General features: G+C 50.7%; 1 protein-coding gene and 1 long non-coding RNA gene across 3 annotated transcripts in view; one reads left to right on the forward strand and one right to left on the reverse strand.

The window, feature by feature from the left end:
• The window catches only part of LOC105484130 (TEA domain transcription factor 4), a 92669-nt gene extending 90303 nt beyond the window's left edge, over positions 1–2366 (reverse strand). Inside the window, exons 1-2 of one of the 2 annotated variants that reach the window (XM_071072367.1) lie at positions 2256–2366; positions 1682–1774 (exon numbers count right to left, since the gene is read on the reverse strand). The gene's annotated coding sequence lies outside the window, so the exon portion shown is untranslated. The remainder of the gene's footprint in view (positions 1–1681; positions 1775–2255) is intronic. The other variant, XM_071072366.1, reaches the window with a different exon arrangement.
• Positions 1875–13855, forward strand: part of LOC139356921 (uncharacterized) — a 36349-nt gene continuing 24368 nt past the window's right edge. Inside the window, exon 1 of the long non-coding RNA XR_011609457.1 lies at positions 1875–1987. This is a non-coding gene — a long non-coding RNA (uncharacterized lncRNA). The remainder of the gene's footprint in view (positions 1988–13855) is intronic.

Raw genomic sequence — 13855 nt, forward strand, 5'->3', positions numbered from 1 at the left:
CCAGGCACTGTGCTACTGCGTGGGGGCTCTGCAAACATCGACTTTTCACAGGAAACTTTGTGGACAGACAAGCTCCCCTCCTATTACCCACCAGGTAACAGCCTGAGAGCCTTAAAGGTAGTGAGAGACTCAGAATTTGTACCCTGGTCTGCCTGACACCAAACCTGTGCCCTTTCCACTCCATCAATGCTGCTTTTAGACCATCGCACACCAGGCTGAAGAGGTGAGAGGATGAGGTGTTTCCCACAAGAACATCTGAATCCTCAGGATAGATGGAGGAGCAGGGACAAGAACCCCCAATCTCCGAGACAGTTTCTGGCTCCTTCCTTCCAAAAAGCCCTACACATTATATCCACATTGAGGCCCTCATGCAACAGGCTACTCATTCCTCTTCTCAAAGGAAGTGCTGAATGTCTAGCAAGTTGGAAAGAATGAGGGATTCTTCTACTGGGTTACCTGGTTAGCTCCAAGGAGAGTTAAACCAGGAGAAAGTAGTTCAGGCTGGTATACCTCCCTATCTGTTTGTCCTTGGGGGCCAACTTAAAAGCAGTATTTACACAAGTCTCCAGATTCAAAACTGTCTCCTCTTTCTGAGGGATCCACCCCAACAAACCTTCCCAAATCTCACTCACCCATCCCCTCCCCCAAAGGCAAAGATCTCAACTTCCTTCAGCCTCCTACCAGCTTGTTCTCGGAACCATTCCAGGCAAGCACAAGACCCTGGCCCCGAGAAAGTCAGCCTCCTGGCTGGAAGAGGCAGGTGGAGACAGCTTCCCTCCAGCTCTGCCCGGTCCAGGGGAAACGGAGCCTGGAGGCCACACACTCCAAAACCACAGCCAAATTATCCCTGCACTCAGGCAACCAAAGACACTGACTCTTGCCCACGGCTATGTAGGGAGGAAGAACAGTCCTAGCCAGAACCAATATCCTCGAAGAGAAACACACACTCAAGAGACGTGGCATCACACACCTACTCAGAGATACTCACACTTTCAGAGAGCCCCTTCTTACGCAGACACATACACACACTCTGTCACTCACGTTCAACACAAACAGATACGCCCACTGGAAGCCAAGGTGAGTCACACGTGAATAGATATCACCCACACAGAGACTCAAAGCGAGGGAGACGCGCAGTCAGTTGTCACACAGACTCAGCACAGACGCAGTCAGTCCGCGAGGCCTCAGGTGCCTGAGCGCAGCGGGGGAAATGTTCACTTTGGGGTTTGAAAGTTCTGCTCCCTGGATCGATTCACTAGTCTCCATCAGGGAACACAGCAGCTTCCCAAGCCCTGGGGTGTAGGACCTTTTGCAGGCGTCCCCCCACTTTCGCATCGCCTGCGCACTTAAAACAGGCAGTCCGCTTACCACCAGGTCTCTCCCTTCCAGGCTCAAAAAGGGCCCAGCAGAAAAGGGGCATGGGTGCTGAGTCTCTTCTGTTGCCGACGCTCTCGGTTCTGCCTCTCCGGTCCTTTCCACACCGGCCTCCCTCTTCCCCAAAGTCCCGAGTGTCCACCCCCCTTACCCGCCCCTGGAGCCGCTTCGCCTCCACCAGCCTCAGTCGCGCCGCCTCCACGTGCCTCGCTCTTCCCAGTCTCCTCCCGAGAGGGAGCACCGCACTCACCGCGCAGACTCCTGCCCTCCGGCAAAGTCCCACCAAGTCCCCGCTCCCCAGCCTTACCGGTCCCAGGGTTCGGGAAGGTGGGATGTGTGCGCTAAGCCAGTTCCAAGGAGTCCGCCCCGAGCGCCAACTCTTCTGGCCGCGGCGATCGCTCTGCGGGGACGACAGGGCGTCAGCGCGTAGAGCCGGGCTCCGGCCGGGGCCGACGGGCGGCGCAGTGAAGGCGGGGCCGCGGGGCCAAGCCCACCCCGCGCCGACCGGCCCCGGTGCACCCAGCGGAGCGGAGCGGAGCGGAGCGCGCGGGAGGGAGGAGTTTTCCCAGAATGGGACTGACGGGAAAACACGGGGATCCCTATTCCTGGAGGAGTGAGTCAACCGGGAGCGAGGAGGGGAGCGCGGGGCGGACGGGAGGGAAGCGGGAGAGGGGCAGCGAGCAGCGTCGGAGCGCGGAGGGAAGCCAGAGGTCGGGACGGAGCGCGCCGGAGCGCAGAGGTCCGAGGCGGGAACGCGGGCCGCGGAAAGAAAAGAGCAGCCGAGCACGCGGCGCGAGCGGTCGGCTGCGGCGGCGGCGGCGTGGGGCGCGCGGCCCAGGAGGGCGCCGGCGGGTGCGGCGGGCGAGGCGGGCGCCTCTCACCTGGCGGGACGCGGCGGCGCCGGAGCTGCGGCCCTCCCGCCCCCTGGCCTCGAGTGTGCGAGGAGGACGCTGGAATGCGCGGAATGAGGGCTGGAATGAGATGCGCGCCGCGGCGGGAGGGAGGGAGCCGGAGGGAGGGAGCCGGAGGGAGTGGCGGCCGGGCCACCGGCACCTCGGGGAGGAGACTGCGCGGAGCGCGGGCGGGCGAGGGGCCGGGCCGCAGGGGCGGGGCGGGGCCGGGCTGGGCCGGGGCGGGCGGCGGGGGAGGGGGTCGAGGAACCGCGGGGACCCCTCCACCCCGGCCTCGGCTGCGGCCCCCACGCCCACTCGCCCTTCGATCTCTCCGCTCCGACTCTTTGCCTGCTGGTTGCGCGCCCCGCGCCCTCCCGTCCTGGCGGGGTCCCGACTCTCTTTCCCAGGAGCCGAGAGCCTTCCTCTTCGCCGGGGTGGGGCTGTCCCGGGGGGAGGTGGACGGGGCCCGGCCTCCCGCCCCGCCACCCGGCGTCCCTCCGTGCGAGTCCCTGGGAGGCCGGGGAAGGGGCGGGCGCCCGGCGCGCAGGAAGGGCTGCTCCCTTCCCTGCGGCTCCCACCAAAGGACACTTGCTCCGGGGAACCAGGAAGCAGGAACTCGCGGGCTCCATTCCCGGATCCGCCGCCAGTGCCCCCTCGCTTGCCCTCCCCGGCTTTAGCCCTTTCCGTTTTTCGCTCCTGCCCCTTGGGCATCTGTAAAACTGCCACTACGAGTAAACCACATGGGAGAAAGGGCACTCGGTTTGAAGTCCATGTGGCATGCCCCGAGACGCCTTTTGGGCTCAGTGACTCAATGAATATTCATCTAATATGTATGATGAATCCAGATACTGTGAAGACCAGGATCAGCCCTCAGCACCTGCCCTCAAAGAGCCCAGAGTTTAGCTGGGGAGGCCTCGGAGTATACTGCCATCGGCGAGAGTCTGGACTTCAGACACACATGCCCAGGAGTCTCTTGTTGGGGCAGGGGGTGCTGGAAACACGCTGGGCTCCTTGTTTGGAGACGCTCAGGACAAACGGGCTTAAAGCAGTGTGCTGGCAGACAGCGCCATCATCTACCTGGCCAGGAGACTGAAACCAAAGGACTTTTGGCTTTTTCCAAAAATCAAGTCCAAACTTTTCTGGGGCGTTATCACTTAGCCTTGTGTTGGGTGGTTGTCTAGATCTTATCTCCCTTGCCAAACAGAAACTTCCTTGAAGACAGAGTAATGTCTGATTTATCTTATCTTTCACACATAACCAGCCTGGTGCCTGGGATAGGGAAGTGCATGATAAATGCTGCGTAAATGAAAAACAGTTGCTACCGTGGAAGATATTGAAAGGAAAGTGCTTTCGGTGCCAAAGTTGTTTCCAAGAGAGGTATTCCAAAAGTCTTTCAAGCAATGACGCCGTCACTGAGCTAAGCATCCACTCCTGCAAGGTGAAGGCGTTGAAGACGCAGCCCTCATTTGAATAGATGAATTGTGGTATTTTTATTAAATAATGAGTCATATCAAGGCTTGGTCATGCCTCATGCACATGAAAAGACCAAAACACAAGGCAGCGTATCAGCACCACGTGAAATACACACTAAGCACCAACTATTTAATTCAGCAATCATAGGGGGGGCGCGGTGGCTCACGCCTGTCATCTTAGCACTTTGGGAGGCCGAGGCAGGTGGATTGCTTGAGCCCAGGAGTTCGAGGCCCGCCTGGGCATCATGGTTTCCTGCACCTGTAGTCCCAGCTACTCAGGAGGCTGAGGTGGGAGGATAGTTTGAGCCCAGAAAGTTGAGGCTGCAATGAGCCGTGAATGCATCACCGCAAGCCAGCCTGGATGACAGAGCGAGACCCTGTGTCAAAGTAATTAATAATAATTATATGAATTCAGCAATCATTTGAGTGTTTGTTGACTTTGACACCGCACTAAGGGAAGGGGTAGGTCCCTTTCCTCAAGTAGTTCCAGTCTAGGTGAGAAGACAGACAATTATGCCGAGTTCAATGGGAGCGCAAGGGCAAGAACAGTGAAATCCAAGTTACAGTGCATTTGATCTCACTTTTGAGGATAAATGAGGGTTTGCCACACTGAGGCTGGAAACCCCATTTAAGACACGTGGAATAGCGCCTACAAAGGTGAGGCAGCCAGTCTGCTGGTGTGTTTAGCGAAGGTTTGTAAATGGGTGTGACTGGAGAATAGAGATGTGGATAAGAAGATGGAAGGTAGTGGATAACAGACTTTGAAGGTCATTGCATGCCATGCTGAAGATTTGGGCATCAAAAAAGACACAAATGTGACATAATCAGCACCACCATCAAGAAGATCCTCTGGCAACAGTCTTGGAGTTGGACTGGAGACTCGGGGTGCCCTAAAACTCAAGCCGTGGTCCTGAGGTTGAGGAGGAGGGGAAGGAGCTAGAAAACAGTTCAGATCATTTGGCTGTGTAGTGAGAAAACAAAAATCGCTAACTTTTAACAGCTGAACAATGGTTGGTGTCAGTAAGTGAGATAAGAATTCAGGGCTGCGCGTGGTGGCTTACGCCTGTAATCTCAGCACTTTGGGAAGCTGAGGCGGATGGATCACGAGGTCAGGAGTTCGAGACCAGCCTGACCAACATGGAGAAACCCTGTCTCTACTAAAAATACAATATTAGCTGGGCGTGGTGGCGCATGCCTGTAATCCCAGCTACTGGGGAGGCTGAGGCAGGAAAATCACTTGAACCCGGGAGGCAAAGGTTGCGGTGAGCCGATATCACGCCATTGCACTGCAGCCTGGGCAAAAAGAATGAAAGTCTGTCTCAAAAAAAAAAAAAAAAAAAGAATTCAAGCAAAAGGGGAGCGGGGTAAGGTCGGAGGGGGATCCAGCCAGGTTCAGGGGACAGAGAGGAAGGCAGGACAGAGTCCAGAGTGGAGACAGGGAAGCAACACCAGTGTCACGTTCAGCATAGACTGCTGAGAATGAACCTGGAGATCTTTATTCCCCTCACGTCTCAGCTATCCAAGATATCAGTGATCCAAGCTGGAAAGGTGTATCTTCAGGATCATGACTTTCTGGCCCATACCCTTACAATCTCTGGAGCTTTGGGGAACTCAGGCTTGGAGCTGTTGAGGAACATCTAGGTAAAGGAAAGTTAACAGATCTACAAATTCTGAAGAGTTAAAGGCAAGGTGATTTTACCCACACATCAGCCCTTCCCAGGGATGTTTACATTTCTTTTTTTTTTTTTTTTTTTGAGACGGAGTCTCGCTCTGTTGCCCAGGCTGGAGTGCAGTGGCCAGATCTCAGCTCACTGCAAGCTCCGCCTCCCAGGTTTACGCCATTCTCCTGCCTCAGCCTCCCAAGTAGCTGGGACTACAGGCGCCCGCCACCTCACCCGGCTAGTTTTTTGTATTTTTTAGTAGAGACGGCGTTTCACCGGGTTAACCAGGATGGTCTCGATCTCCTGACCTCGTGATCCGCCCGTCTCGGCCTCCTAAAGTGCTGGGATTACAGGCTTGAGCCACCGCGCCCGGCCACATTTCTTAAGGGACAGGACCCTAATTCACTGACCCTCAGGAATGAGTCTTTTGGTGGAAATATTTCAGCTGTCTGGATCCTACAAATGGATCCTCACTCAAGCTTGATGGACTGTGCAGGAGGAGAAGGGTAAGGGTGTGTGCAGGGCCGGGTGGTTTCATGTAGGGGTATTTGTGTTGGCTACATTCCAAAGTCAAAGTTAAAAATCACATTAATTGGGCACAGTGGGTCAGGTCAGTAATTCTAGTACTTTGGGAGGCCAAGGTTGGAGGATCTCTTGAGCCTAGGAGTTTGAGACCAGCCTGAGCAATATAATGAGACCCTACCTCTACCAAAAAAAAAAAAAAAAAAAAAATTAGGTGGACATAGTAGCACACGCCTATAGTCCCAGCTACTTGGGAGGCCGAAGTGGGAGGCTTGCTTGAGCTCAGGAGGTTGAGGCTGCAGTGAGCCATGACTGTGCCACTGCACTCCAGCCTGGGTGACAGAGCGAGACTTCATCTCAAAAATAAATAAATAAACCAGACACATTCATAATGTAAGTGGAAAAGCAGATTCTAAAAACTACATATAGGGGCTGGGCATGGTGGCTCACACCTGTAATTCCAGCACTTTGGGAGGCTGAGACAGGCGGATCACCTGAGGTCAGGAGTTCGAGACCAGCCTGGCCAACATGGTGAAACCCCATCTCTACTAAAAATACAAAAAAATAGCCAGGCATGGTGGCGGGCGTCTGTAGTCTCAGCTACTTGGGAGGCTGAGGCAGGAGAATCGCTTGAACACAGGAGGTAGAGGTTGCAGTGAGCCGAAATCGCACCATTGCACTCCAGCCTGGGCAGCAAGAGTGAAACTCCATCTCAAAAAATAAATAGTTGAGCGTGGTGGCTCACGCCTGTAATCCCAGCACTTTGGGAGGCTGAGGCAGGCAGATCACCTGAGGTTGAGAGTTCGAGACCAGCCTGACCAACGTGGAGAAACCCCATTTCTACTAAAAATGCAAAATTAGCTGGGCATGGTGGCACATGCCTGTAACTCCAGCTACTTGGGAGGCTGAGGCAGGAGAATTGCTTGAACCCGGGAGGCAGAGGTTGTGGTGAGCAGAGATTACGCCATTGCACTCTAGCCTGGGCAACAAGAGTGAAACTCCATCTCAAAAAATAAATAAATAAATAAATAAAAACTATATATTGGATGACCCTGTTTTTGAAAGAAGTTGAAAAAGTATTTTAAAGGGATTATTTCTGAAAGTTTGCAAATTAAGGGGATTTAGTTTCTTGTTTTTATTCTTTTCTTTTTTTTTTTTTTAAAAGACAGAATTTTGCTTTTGTTGCCCAGGCTGGAGTGCAACAGCACAATCTTGGCGCACTGCAACCTCTGCCTCCCAGGTTCAAGCAATTCTCCTGTCTCAGCTCCCCAAGTAGCTGGGATTACAGGCATGCGCCACCGCACGTAGCCCTATTCTTTATTTTCTATAACAAACTTGTAGTTTATAATCAGGGACAAATGTAACTAGAACTATGTATCTAACCCTTCCCTAATTTCTCCACATCTTTAAAAAACAAAACTCTTTACACATATGAAAATATCACATTGTGGTGCTTCCCTGGGCAGCACATATACTAAAATTGGATAAGATTAGCATGGCCCCTGAGCTCACAAATTCGTGAAGGCTTCAATTAAAAAAAAAAAAAATGGCCGGGCACGGTGGTGCACACCTGTAATCCCAGCATTTTGGGAGGCCAAGGCAGGCAGATGACGAGGTAAGAGACTGAGACCATTCTGGCCAACATGGTGAAACCCAGTCTCTACTAAAACTACAAAAATTAGCTGGGCAAGGTGGCACATGCCTGTAGTCCTAGCTACTCAAGAGGCTGAGGTAGGAGAATCGCTTAAACCCGGGAGGTGGAGGTTGCAGTGAGCCGAGATCACGCCACTGCACTCCAGCCTGGCGACAGAGCAAGGGTCGGTCTCAAAAAAAAAAAAAAAAAACATGCGGCCGGGAACAGTGGCTCACGCCTGTAATCCTAGCACTTTGGGAGGCCGAGGTTGGCAGATCACCTGAAGTCAGGAGTTCAAGACCAGCCTGGCCAACCATGGAACCCACAAGGTGGAGTGAGCCAAGATCGCGCCACTGCACTCCAGCCTGGGCGACAGAGTGAAGACTTCGTCTCAAAAAAAAAAAAAAATGTACATTGTACACCTTAAATATATACAATTTTTATTTGTTAATTATACCTTAATAAAGCTGGTGGTGGTAGCAAAGAGATTATATAGAGTTAGAAAAGCTCAATGAATAGATTCTGAGTGAACGCCACCATTTGAGTCTTCTAGACTTATCGATCCATTCATTATCCTACATATTTGTTTCAACTATTGCTGACTGCCAGTTTACAACTCTAGAAACTTTTTTCCCCAATAAATCAAACCATTCCCCCCAAACAAACAAAGAAAAGACAGCTGGATTGAATGGCCTAATAGGAAACTGACAGAGTAAAGAGAGATTGTTTCCTAGCTTTTAGGTGAAAGGCAAATATTTTACTTTTTTTTTTTTTTTTTTTTTTTGACACAGGATCTCTCTCTGTTGCCCAGGCTGCAGTGCAGTGGTGCAGTCAGGGCTCACTGCAGTCTTCACTTCCTGGGCTCAAATGATTCCCCCACCTTAACCTCCCAGGTATCTGAGACCACAGGTGTGCACCACTTCACTTAGCTAATTTAAAAAAATTTTTTGTAAAGACAAGATTGCCCTATATGCTCAAGCTGGTCTCAAACTCCTGGCCTCAAGCCCTCTTCCTGCCTTGGACCTCCAAAGTGTTGGGATTACTGTGTGAGCCACTGTGCTGGACCACATCTTGCTTTGGAGATGTCTCCAAAGCTGCTCCCCACACCTTGGGAAGGATTATGCAATGATTCCTGCTGGTCAGCTGTCACTCAGGTGCTTTTTCTTTTTTAACCTCTCCATCCTACATTTATTTATTTATTTTTATGTTTTTAGTAGAGATGGGGTTTTGCCATGTTGGCCAGGCTGGTCTTGAACTCCTGGTCTCAAGTGATCTGCCCGCCTTGGCCTCCCAAAGTCCTAGGATAACAGGTGTGAGCCACTGCACCCAGCCCATCCTATACTTCTATTTACTTTTTTCCTTAAGAGAATCTTCACTTGACATCAGCTGAACTTCATCTTGTGCTTTGAAGGACAAGACAGACCATTTTCTGTTTTGTTTTGTTTCTTTGAGATGAAGTCTCGCTCCGTCTCCCAGGCTGCAGTACAGTGGTGTGATCGCGGTTCACTGCAACCTCCACCTCACGGGTTCAAGCAACTCCCCTGCCTCAGCCTCCCTAGTAGCTGGGATTACAGGCATGCGCCACCACACCCAGCTAATTTTTGTATTTTTAGTAGAGATGGGGTTTCACCATGTTGGCCAGGATGGTCTCGATCTCTTCACCTCATGATCTGCCCACCTTGGCCTCCCAAAGTGCTGGGATTACAGGCGTGAGCCACCTGGCCTTGTTTTGTTTTGTTTTGAGACAGAGTCTCGCTCTGTCACTCAGGCTGGAGTGCAATGGCAGGATCACGGCTCACTGCAGCCAGGACCTCCCAGGCTCAAGCTATCCTCCTACCTAGGCAAAACGGATCTTTATCGAAGGTTTTTCTTTGTTTTTTTTTCCCCCAACTGTCTATAGAATAAAAGTAGTCAATAATTTGATAAGCATAATATTCGTTCTATTATGTCTTCATGAAAGAGAAATGTAGGCCAGGGGCAGTGGCTCACACCTTTAATGCCAACATTTTGGGAGGCTGTGGCTGTGGCTGGAGGATCACTTGAGGCCAGGAGTTCGAGACCAGCCTGGGCAACATAGGGAGCCCCCCCATCTCTACAAAAAATAAAAATAAAATTATCTGGGTATGGTGGCATGTGCCTTTAGTCCCAGCTACTTGGGAGGCTGAGGTGGGAAAATTGCTTGAATCTGGGAGGTCAAGGCTACAGTGAGCCATGATTGTACCGCTGCACTCCCACCTGGGTGACAGAGCAAGACCCTGTCTCAAAAAAAAGAAATGTGAAAGAGAACAGGCCCTAGGTCCACTATCTAGGGAACAGTATATGCTGTGAGCTAAATTGTGTCCCCCTAAATTTGTATGTTGAGGTCCAAACCCCTAGTACCTCAGAATGTGACTGTGTTGGAGATAAGGCCTTTACAGAGGTGACTGAGGTAGCACGAGGTCATTAGGGTGGGCCATAATCCAGTGTAACTGCTGTCCTCATGAACGAGGACACAGAACACTCAGACCAAGGGATGACCATGTGAGGACGCAGAGGGAGACAGGGAGAAGGGCCTCAGAAGAGACCACACCTGCCGGCACCTGCATCCTCCACTTCCAGCCTCCAGAACTGTAAGAAATGCATTTCTGTTGTCTGAGCGCCCCAGTCTGTGGATTTTGTTACGGCTACGGCAGTCCGGGCTGACTAATTCAGTGTGTTAATATTTCCAAACTGAAACAAACAACAGGTTTCCATTGCACGGAGGTGGAAGCGTTCTCTGCACAATTCTCAAGCAGGGTGAAATTCCTACGGGGGTCTTATCCTCAGCTCTCCAGGAGCTTCCTGAAGAAAAGTCCAAAGGAAGGAAAGGCTTCCTCCAATCTTGTTCAGCTAAAATCTTCATCTTCAGTAATCCTGTTTGATAAAATATTCTGAAAATGAGAGTTAACTAAGTTGTGCGTGATGACCTTGTTGGGGCGTTAAAGAGTCAGAGTTGGGAGGCTGAGGCAGGAGAATGGCGTGAACCCGGGAGGCGGAGCTTGCAGTGAGCTGAGATCCGGCCACTGCACTCCAGCCTGGGCGACAGAGCGAGACTCCGTCTCAAAAAAAAAAAAAAAAAGAGTCAGAGTTTAAATTCCAGCTTGGCTACCAAGTGAGCCTCGGTTTCCACATCACTCATTTTTTCACTGCACATTTATTGAATGTGTGGAAAACAGAGGAGTCATGATGTCTGCCTCTCAGGCTGCCACGCGTGGAACACAGGAGCAGAATTGCTAAGAAGATAGTTCGCTTGGGAACCTGAAGTTGAGATTTCTGTAGCCCAACTAACATTTTCCAACACAGCTTTCTGTGATGATGAGAATGTGCTCGGCCGGGCATGGTGGAGCATGCCTGTAATCCCAGCTACTCGGGCAGCTGAGGCACGAGAAGTCCTTAAACCCGGGAGGCAAAGGTTGAAGTGAGCTCACATCTCGGCACTCCAGCCTGGACAACAGAATGAGACTCTGTCTCAAAACAACAACAAACAGTTGGGCAGCCGGGCGCAGTGGCTCACGCCTGTATTCCCAGCACTTTGGGAGGCCAAAGCGGGTGGATCACCTGAGGTCGGGAGTTCAAGACCAGCCTGACCAACATGGAGAAATCCCGTCTCTACTAAAAATACAAAATTAGCTGGGCATGGTGGTGCATGCCTGTAATCCCAGCTACTTGGAAGTCTGAGGCAAGAGAATCACTTGAACCCGGGAGGTGGAGGTTGCGGTGAGCTGAGATCTCGCCACTGCACTCCAGCCTGGGCAACAAAAGCAAAACTCCGTCTCAAAAAAAAAAAAAACAGTTGGGCACAGGGGCTGAGGCCTATAATCCCAGCACACTGAGAGACTGAGGCAGGTGAATCACGTGAGGTCAGAGGTTCGAGACCATCCTGGCCAACATGGCAAAAACCTGTCTCTACTAAAAATACAAAAATCAGCTGGGAGTGGTGGCACACACCTGTAATCCAGTTACTCAGGAGGCTGAGGCAGGAGAATCGCTTGAACCTGGGAGGTGAAGGTTACAGTGAGCCAAGATCACACCACTGCACTCCAGCCTGGGCAACAGAGTGAGACTCCATCTCAAAAAAAAAAAGAAAAATGTTCTCCATCTGCACCATCCAGTGTGGTAGTCACTAGCCACATGTGGCTATTGAGGACTTGAAATGTAGCTAGCCTGATGGAAGAACTAAATATGAATTAATTTGAATGTAAATAGCTACATGTTGGCCAGCACAGCTGTGCACCATCTCAGACGGAGATGCCTAGCAACAATTGGATAACACTTGCAGAGCTTGTGAAAAATTTTGGGACTGTGGGAGGGAGCAAGTGTAAATGTGTAAAGTTATGGGAGTTACTAAGTGTGGATTAAGATGACATTAGCCTGGTGTGGTGGCACACACCTGTCATCCCAGCTACTTGGGAGGCTGAGACTGAGGAGGAGGAAGGATCACTTCTACCCAGGAGGTTGAGGCTGCAGCGACACATGATTGCGCCATTGCACTCAGTCTGGGCAGCAAAACGAGACCATTCTCAAAAATTCATTGGCTGGGCATGGTAGCTCAGGCCTATAATCCCAGCACTTTGGGAGGCCAAGGAAGGTGGATTATTTGAGGTCAGGAGTTCAAGCCCAGCCTGGCCAACATGGTGAAACCCCATCTCTACCAAAAATACAAAATTAGCCAGGCATGGTTTTAGCACATGCCTGTAGTCCCAGCTACTCGGGAGGCTGAGCCAGGAGAATCGTTTGAACCCGGGAGGCAGAGGTTGTAGTGAGCTGAGATTGTGCCACTGCACTCCAATCTGGGCCACAGAGTGAGACTCTGCCTCAATAATAATAATAATTAATTAATAGTAATAATTTCATAAGGTTTAAAACTTCTTTTTTAATGATTCCTCCTGGACAGGCATGATGGTAGATGCCTAGAATCCCAGCACTTTGAGAAGCTGAGGTGGGAGGATCACTTGAGTCCAGGAGTTGGAGTCCGGCCTAGGCAACATAGTGAGACCCCATCTCCACAACAAATAAAAAAATTACTCAGGCATGGTAGCATGTGCCTCTGGTCCCATCTGCACAGGAGGCTGAGGCAGGAGGATCACTGGGGCCCAGGAGGTCAAGGCTGCAGTGAGTCGTGATTATGCCACTCCACTCCACCCTGGCTGACAAAGTAAGACTGTCTCATAAAAAAGAAAAAGATTCCTCCCACGTCTGTCTTGCCCTTCCTGTGCCGTCCTGCTGCTATAGTTAACCCACTTTTTCGTTTCCAGTGTTTCAGTGTTTATGCAAAAATAATAATGGGCTTGCAATTTCCCACCCTTTGTGCACAAAAGGAAGCATACTGTTCTATAGCTCACTTCTCACTGAATGTATCCTGGAGATATTTCTGCACCAATCAATTCAGTCTTCCTCATACTTGTTTATTCTCCATAGTATTCCATTGTGGGAAGTACCTTAGTGGGTTTTTTCCTCTCTCTCTCGTTTTTTTTTTTGTTTGTTTTTGTTTTTTTGAGGCAGAGTCTCTCTCTGTTGCCCAGACTAGAGTGCAGTGGTGTGATCATGTCACTGCAGCCTCGATCTCCCCAGCTCAAGTGATCCTCCCATTTCAGCCTCCTGAGTAGCTGAGACTACAGGCATGTGCCCCCATACCTGGCTGATTTTAAAAAGCTTTTGTTTGTTTGTTTGTTTTTTGTAGAAGCAGGGTCTTGATATATTGCCCAGGCTGGTCTCAAAGTCCTGGGCTCAAGCGATACTCCTGCCTGGGCCTCTTAACGTACTGGAATTAATTACAAGCATAAGCCAACCACGTCCAGCCTTACCTTAGTGTTTTTAACTAGTCCCCTATAGATAGGCAATTTGCACATTAATAATGTGTGGGTTTTTTTTTTTTTTTTTGAGACAGGGTCTTGCTCTGTTCCTAGACTGAAGTGCAGTGGTGCGATCCTAGTGCACGTAAGCAATCCTCCTACCTCAGCCTCCCAAGTAGCTAGGAATACTACTGGTATGTGCTCCTACCTCAGCCTCCCAGGTAGCTAGGAATACTACTGGTATGTGCCACCACACCTGGCCCAAAAATAAATTTATGTATCTCTGTCTCTCTAAATATCTGATATAGAACAACATATGACTGACCAAAGGCAAAAATCAGGAAACCTTTTTCAAGGTCACATTCTACCTTAGCCTGATATAGTTTGTCCTAAGTATGCATCAGTACTTTGGAAATGGAACTTAGACCCAACTTTTTGTTGTTGTTGTTGTTGTTGTTGTTGAGACAGAGTCTCGCTCTGTCACCCAGGC

Source organism: Macaca nemestrina, chromosome 10 (genome assembly GCF_043159975.1).
Source record: "Macaca nemestrina isolate mMacNem1 chromosome 10, mMacNem.hap1, whole genome shotgun sequence".
NCBI classification, from domain to species: Eukaryota; Metazoa; Chordata; class Mammalia; order Primates; family Cercopithecidae; genus Macaca; species Macaca nemestrina.